The following is a 7486-nucleotide window of genomic DNA, read 5'->3' as shown; positions in this document are numbered from 1 at the left end:
TTCCAGCATGTTGACAGGGCTCACTAATGACCCACCTCCCATGTCCTCCCTGTGGGACGTCCCTCCCTGTCCTCCCTGTGGGACGTCCCTCCCTGTCCTCCCTGTGGGACGTCCCTCCCTCACCAAACAAGCCCAAACTCCTCATTATTCCTCCTTCAAATGTCACAGTGACACAGTTCCCGCCTGCAGCATACAGTAGGCGTGGATAGTTATTTGTTATGTTTCTGTCGTCCGTCACAGATCTCATTTGTCCTGATCTTTGTGTTCTCTGTGATCTCTGTGTCACTTGGGTTTCACTGACAAAGGAATTTCTCAGAGTGAAGTCAATAAAGTAACACTACTACTACTACTACTACTACTAGGGGTGTCATGCAAACCAAATTCTGAGGGGGCGACATTCGGTGGCGACCAAAGGTCCCCGGCTAAAAGATTTCAGTGGCGACCGAAGGTCTGAATAGATCTGCAATGATTCAATCAGTCTGCCCAGATAAAGTGTGCTGAATCCACTCATGATTGAATCAGTCCATTTAGCTATTTCTAAAATGTTGGCCATTTGAAGCCAGATTTAGAGGAAGATCTCATTTTAAATGATCATTGGGATTAGAGTGTTGTGATATCATTATTCGGTTTTAACCATCAATATTTTGCTCCTTTTCTCATTAGGGTAAATACTGTATATGTATTTAGAGATAAACATTCGGCAGCGACCAAAGGTCCCCAATCCCCAGCAAAAAAGTTTTGGTGGCGACCTAAGGTCTGAATAGATCTGCAATGATTCAATCAGTCTGCCCAGATACAGTGTGCTGAATCCACTCATGATTGATTGATTTATCTATCAATCCTCCATTTAGCTATTTCTAAAATGTTGGCCATTTGAAGCCAGATTTAGAGGAATAACTCATTTTAAATTATCATTGGGATTAGAGTGATATCATTATTCGGTTAACTATCAATATTTTGCTCCTTTTCTCATTACGGTAAATACTGTATATTTATTTAGAGATTTTGGTGATTGTGCTTTTATGGTTATTAGCTTATAGTCACTTCGACACTAGCTTCTACACTGCTGCCACTTTTCTTGAAATAGCTAAATCTTGCTTCACCCAAAATGTTATTCACATAAAAACACTATCCACAATGCTAATTATTTTAAAGAACTGCATCTTGACCTGGAGACATCAAATGGAATTCACTGTTTTGCTAACTACAGTATAACCTGTGATAGTGGTGGTAGTGGTAAAAACTAACAGCTCACTGCTATAACAGCTCTGGCTAACATTACAATGCTAACTTTAGCTGCATGGTAGTACAAGTATAGCTAACTAACTTGCTATGCAAACTATACCTATAATAACAGCATGAATTTGACTTCCCCCTTCTTTTCTTTTTTCAAAAAATCTGAGTTTCAATGGGCATGATGCTTCTGACTACTACTACTACTGCTACCATCACTACTTTGATGTGTGACTTTATGTTCTCTCCCATATATAATGATGTAAATAGATCAGCTGTATGTGTGGGTCTAGCCACCAGGGAGCTCTGCCTGCAACGTACTGCTGCGACAAATGGTTCTCCCAGTTTTTGTGTTTGCCAGTAGGTGGTGCTATGCAGAATAGCAGGACATTTGGCACGGAACTCCGTCAGGTCCCCCTAAGCGCACTCCCCAAATTTGAAGTCGATCCGATGAATGGTTCTGGAGATAAACCCTTTTTTTGTGTTTGCCAGTAGGTGGCGCTATGCCGAATAGCATGCCATTTGGCAGTGAACTCCTTCAGGTCCCCGTAAGCGCACTCCCCGAATTTGAATTTGAATCCGACGAACGGTTCTCGAGATGGTTCAGTCAGGAGCGAGTCCATCTGTGATGCAACCGACAGTAGCAGGCTGCTAGCAGGGCACTGCCAAGGTGGCCGTAGGGATCTCAGGGCCAGAGGGAGGGCCAACAGCGGCCATGGCCTCCATGTAATTCCCGCCCTGCTGCTGAGAGACTCCTCCCAGATCCCAACAACTCTGTCAGCTCACTGCCAGATAGATCTGAAGTCGGCTCTCTGTAGCTGGAAGGGGCAAACATGCGTCAGCCAGCACTTGGATCAGAAATTCCCTCATCTCTGGCGAAGTAGAAAACAGTCATTACTGGTAAATTATTATAGATCTCCGCGGGTTATCAGAGCTGCTCACATCAAAGACACAGTCGTATGCAGCGAGAGGCTTTGATGTAACGTGTGCGTGTAAGAAGTTGAGCTGTCGCTGGAGTTCACTACACTACACACACACTTTACAGTATAATAAATAAGCAATATATATATATATAGGTGGGGAGACAGTTTCACCAGGGGGCGACAAACTGCAATGAGACTGGAGTGCATGAAGCGAGATGAGTATGTGAGACAAATAGTGTGAGCGCGGTCTTGGCAAAGGCTTTGATACTTGATCTATGTCCACTGATCAATATCTATCTAGTACAGTAGAGTCACTTTATCACTCCTCCTCCACTCTGCTGCCCGGAGTGAGTGAGTCTGATCCTCTGTCAGCCAATCATTCTTTCCATTGAAGGTGGTAGAGCAGGCAGCTCTGAGGCATCACACACTACACTACGTTTAAGTCTATTTCACTTTCTCTTATGCTAAACCCTGTCAGGCCTCATCTGCAGCTGCAGCAAACAAGCGGTTTCCCTGTCGCCTCTGTGAGGCTTGTGGTTTGTGTGTGTGTGTGTGTGTGTGTGTGTGTGTGTGTGTGTGTGTGTGTGTGTGTGTGTCTGTGTGTGTGTGTGTGTGTGTGCCCGCGCGTGTGTGTATGTGTGTGTGTGTGTGTGTGCGTGTGTGATAACGTGGGTGGTGGTTTGAAGTCTAGGACATAACACCCAAAGGAGAGTGACACATGGCAGCCTCGCTCTGTCTTCTGTTGCGACTTTGAAATGTGACGTATGGGACCTGCCTCTCTGTGCTCGCGCTCTCTCTCATCCTGGGTCCCCGAGCTGAGCTGTAGGAACAGCAAATTAGAATCGGGGGTTTTGCCAGAGTGTTTGAAATGGGTATTAACTGAGCTGGGTATTAATGAGTTTGATTTACATTTTGCGGGTTATGTTTTTTCCCCTTTACATAATGAGCTTGTACTAGATTATGGTGGAAAGTGATACTTATTGTGCATTGTCTAAACTGTGGTGACAATAGACTGCATCAGTGGATGTTTCGCTCTCCACTCAAGTGTATTCAATCAAAGCCTAATGTAAAAAAAAAGAGAGAGAGACCTGCAGTTATGATTACAAAAAAATAGCATTCATCTTGTTGCATCTATTGCAAATGTTCTACCTCAGACAGCTAATGCATCATGTCTAACATTCACAAACACAGCTGAGAAATCTCTCTCATGTTTTTTGCAACATGTTAAACTTTTTTGCCGGACCAGCTACTGCACTCCCATTTTCGGTGCATTTTAATTGGTTGCAATGTTTTGGGGAGCTTAACGAAGTACTCAAGTACCCTCAAGTTTTCTCTCAAATCTTCACCCCCACCCCCCCATCAAGCCTCCCCCTGTTTGTAGCATTGATGAGGAGGAATTATAGGAAATTTCCGCTTAAGACACATCACTTGTATAATTTATATTTATATTATTTGTGTTCCAGACAAAGCATGGATGCAGAGAAGTACCAACAAAGGCTGGAGGCCATAGCGGTGAGCTCTATTCTATTTCCTTCTTCCCCCCTTCTTTCTCTCAACTTTTGTCCTTTTGACTTTCCACTTCAGTCTGTCTTTTGACTTTCCACTTCAGTCTGTCTTTTGACTTTCCACTTCAGTCTGTCTTTTGACTTTCCACTTCAGTCTGTCTTTTGACTTTCCACTTCAGTCTGTCTTTTGACTTTCCACTTCAGTCTGTCTTTTGACTTTCCACTTCAGTCTGTCTTTTGACTTTCCACTTCAGTCTGTCTTTTGACTTTCCACTTCAGTCTATCTTTTTACTTTCCACTTCAGTCTGTCTTTTTACTTTCTACTTCAGTCTGTCTTTTTACTTTCCACTTCAGTCTGTCTTTTGACTTTCCACTTCAGTCTGTCTTTTGACTTTCCACTTCAGTCTGTCTTTTTACTTTCTACTTCAGTCTGTCTTTTTACTTTCCACTTCAGTCTGTCTTTTTACTTTCCACTTCAGTCTGTCTTTTGACTTTCCACTTCAGTCTGTCTTTTGACTTTCCACTTCAGTCTGTCTTTTGACTTTCCACTTCAGTCTGTCTTTTGACTTTCCACTTCAGTCTGTCTTTTGACTTTCCACTTCAGTCTGTCTTTTTACTTTCCACTTCAGTCTGTCTTTTTACTTTCTACTTCAGTCTGTCTTTTTACTTTCCACTTCAGTCTGTCTTTTTACTTTCCACTTCAGTCTGTCTTTTGACTTTCCACTTCAGTCTGTCTTTTGACTTTCCACTTCAGTCTGTCTTTTGACTTTCCACTTCAGTCTGTCTTTTTACTTTCTACTTCAGTCTGTCTTTTTACTTTCCACTTCAGTCTGTCTTTTTACTTTCTACTTCAGTCTGTCTTTTTACTTTCCACTTCAGTCTGTCTTTTTACTTTCCACTTCAGTCTGTCTTTTTACTTTCCACTTCAGTCTGTCTTTTTACTTTCTACTTCAGTCTGTCTTTTTACTTTCCACTTCAGTCTGTCTTTTTACTTACCACTTCAGTCTATCTTTTTACTTTCCACTTCAGTCTGTCTTTTTACATTCCACTTCAGTCTGCCGTGAACCAACTTGAACTTTCACCTCACCTTGTTTTATGTGACTTTAATGGAACTGGCTGACTTGATCGGGACTGCCTGAAGTGAGCGGGCAAAGATTCTCCCTCAGTTGGGTTTCTCTCCGTTAATCAGTGATCTGTGAAGTGAATGGTCTGACGGTCTGAGCAGGGCCTGCTTTAAGCTCTCTTGAGTCCCACTTCACCAGAGACATGATGGAGACCTGGAGATAACCATGATGTTTACAAGACTTTTGACTTCAGCCTGGAGTGGGATTTGGGGGGAGGGGACCTCTTTTTGTTCATAATAAAATGAGCATTAGTCATGGTAAATTGACCCATTCAACCTCTCTGTGGCCTTATCAGCCAACACCTTTTTCAGTTTTCAGTTTCACTTTTTTTCATAAGACCTTTTCTTTTTGCTAGTGTACAGTGTGTTTATTGGGCACCATTTTACTCCAGATGTTATATGTGACATATTTCTCTTCAAAACGTAGGATAAGAAAGATCCAAGTCGCTCCCATCATCTGACACTCCCCAGTGCACCGAAGTCTCTCAGGTCTATACCAATAGAAGTAATATCTGAATAAATAATCATCTTACAGACCCAGAACCACAGAAAAGAATGGTAGGAAAGCAATACAATATAAGGATGTCAAAAGTATCGATAAGTATCGATACAAAATGTCTTTAACGGATACAATGCTCATTTACAACATCGATACCAGCAGAACATTCTCTTAATGAAAAATCAAATACACAGGTTTTTCCCTCCCTATCATTGGTGGGTAGCTGTTGCTTCAACAAGCTCAAAGTGTTGTGATAGGCTGATGACTAGAGCAGGGTAATCTGCTGTGTAAATGCAACACTTTTAATGAGTTTTATCGGGAAGCGTGTGTCTGTCTGTCCATCTGTCTTCGTTTATTTTTATGCCTCTTGTTAGGAGTCCTCCCCCAGAAAAGAATGGTAATAGAAAACAAATGTCCTGCATTTCTACACCACCTAACCTCTTTCTACACCACCTAACCTCTTTCTACACCACCTAACCCCCTACACCACCTAACCTCTTCCTACACCACCTAACCTCTTTCTACACCACCTAACCTCTACACCACCTAACCTCTTTCTACACCACCTAACCTCTTTCTACACCACCTAACCTCTACACCACCTAACCTCTTTCTACACCACCTAACCCCCTACACCACCTAACCTCTTTCTATACCACCTAACCTCTTCCTACACCACCTAACCTCTTTCTACACCACCTAACCTCTACACCACCTAACCTCTTTCTACACCACCTAACCCCCTACACCACCTAACCTCTTTCTATACCACCTAACCTCTTTCTACACCACCTAACCTCTACACCACCTAACCTCTTTCTACACCACCTAACCCCCTACACCACCTAACCTCTTTCTACACCACCTAACCTCTTCCTACACCACCTAAGCTCCTGGATTAAGTGAAGAAAGAATAACCAGGTGTTTCTCATCTTTGGACCCAAAAGAGAAATTTGGAGTGAGAAACAAGAGGTGTGGTGTGAAAGAGTGAGACATGAGTCTCACTCTGAGTGAGAGAGTTATGTAGTATCAGCTGTGTCACTGAACTACTTTATCTCTGTATGTGCAGCCAGTCCCCCTACTGTATCTCCCTACTTCTATCTGTAGATTATGTGTGTGTGTGTGTGTGTGTGTGTGTGTGTGTGTGTGTGTGTGTGTGTGTGTGTGTGTGTGTGTGTGTGTGTGTGTGTGTGTACAGTATGTGTGTGTGTGTGTGTGTGTGTACACAGTATATGTGTGTGCATGTGTCTCCACCCCTCCTCTTTAGTACTCTGCTTTCATACAGAGGAAGTGCTTGTCTTGAGGGACCAGTGATTGCAGAGGGGTGTTACCGCAGAACTATATTAAATAGCGGGTGTAACCAATCTACCACAACTACCCTGAGCTCATCGCCATGTCCTGCGCGCTTAACGGAATCAAACATACAGCATTGAATTAGGTTAGAACAAGCCGCTGTTCCTTCTTTGGAGTTATTCAACTTTTCAAAAAGTGTGCGTGTGTGTTGACGGGAAGAGCGTTTCATGTGAAGGGTAAGTGGTGATACTGATCTCTCAAAATGGATACAAGAGCATGTCGGTCTTCCTCACTGTGCGTTAGTTTAGACTAGAACAAAGTCTTCCTCACTGTGCGTTAGTTTAGACTAGAACAAAGTCTTCCTCACTGTGCGTTAGTTTAGACTAGAACAAAGTCTTCCTCACTGTGCGTTAGTTTAGACTAGAACAAAGTCTTCCTCACTGTGCGTTAGTTTAGACTAGAACAAAGTCTTCCTCAGTGTGCGTTAGTTTTGACTAGAACAAAGTCTTCCTCAGTGTGCGTTAGTTTAGACTAGAACAAAGTCTTCCTCAGTGTGCATTAGTTTAGACTAGAACAAAGTCTTCCTCAGTGTGCGTTAGTTTAGACTAGAACAAAGTCTTCCTCAGTGTGCGTTAGTTTAGACTAGAACAAGGTCTTCCTCAGTGTGCGTTAGTTTAGACTAGAACAAAGTCTTCCTCACTGTGCGTTAGTTTAGACTAGAAGAAAGTCTTCCTCAGTGTGCGTTAGTTTAGACTAGAACAAAGTCTTCCTCAGTGTGCGTTAGTTTAGACTAGAACAAAGTCTTCCTCACTGTGCGTTAGTTTAGACTAGAACAAAGTCTTCCTCACTGTGCGTTAGTTTAGACTAGAACAAAGTCTTCCTCAGTGTGCGTTAGTTTTGACTAGAACAA

The sequence above is a fragment of the Poromitra crassiceps genome (genome assembly GCF_964638095.1).
Source record: "Poromitra crassiceps genome assembly, chromosome: 13".
Classification (NCBI taxonomy): Eukaryota; Metazoa; Chordata; class Actinopteri; order Beryciformes; family Melamphaidae; genus Poromitra; species Poromitra crassiceps.
This window is presented reverse-complemented; position numbering follows the sequence as displayed.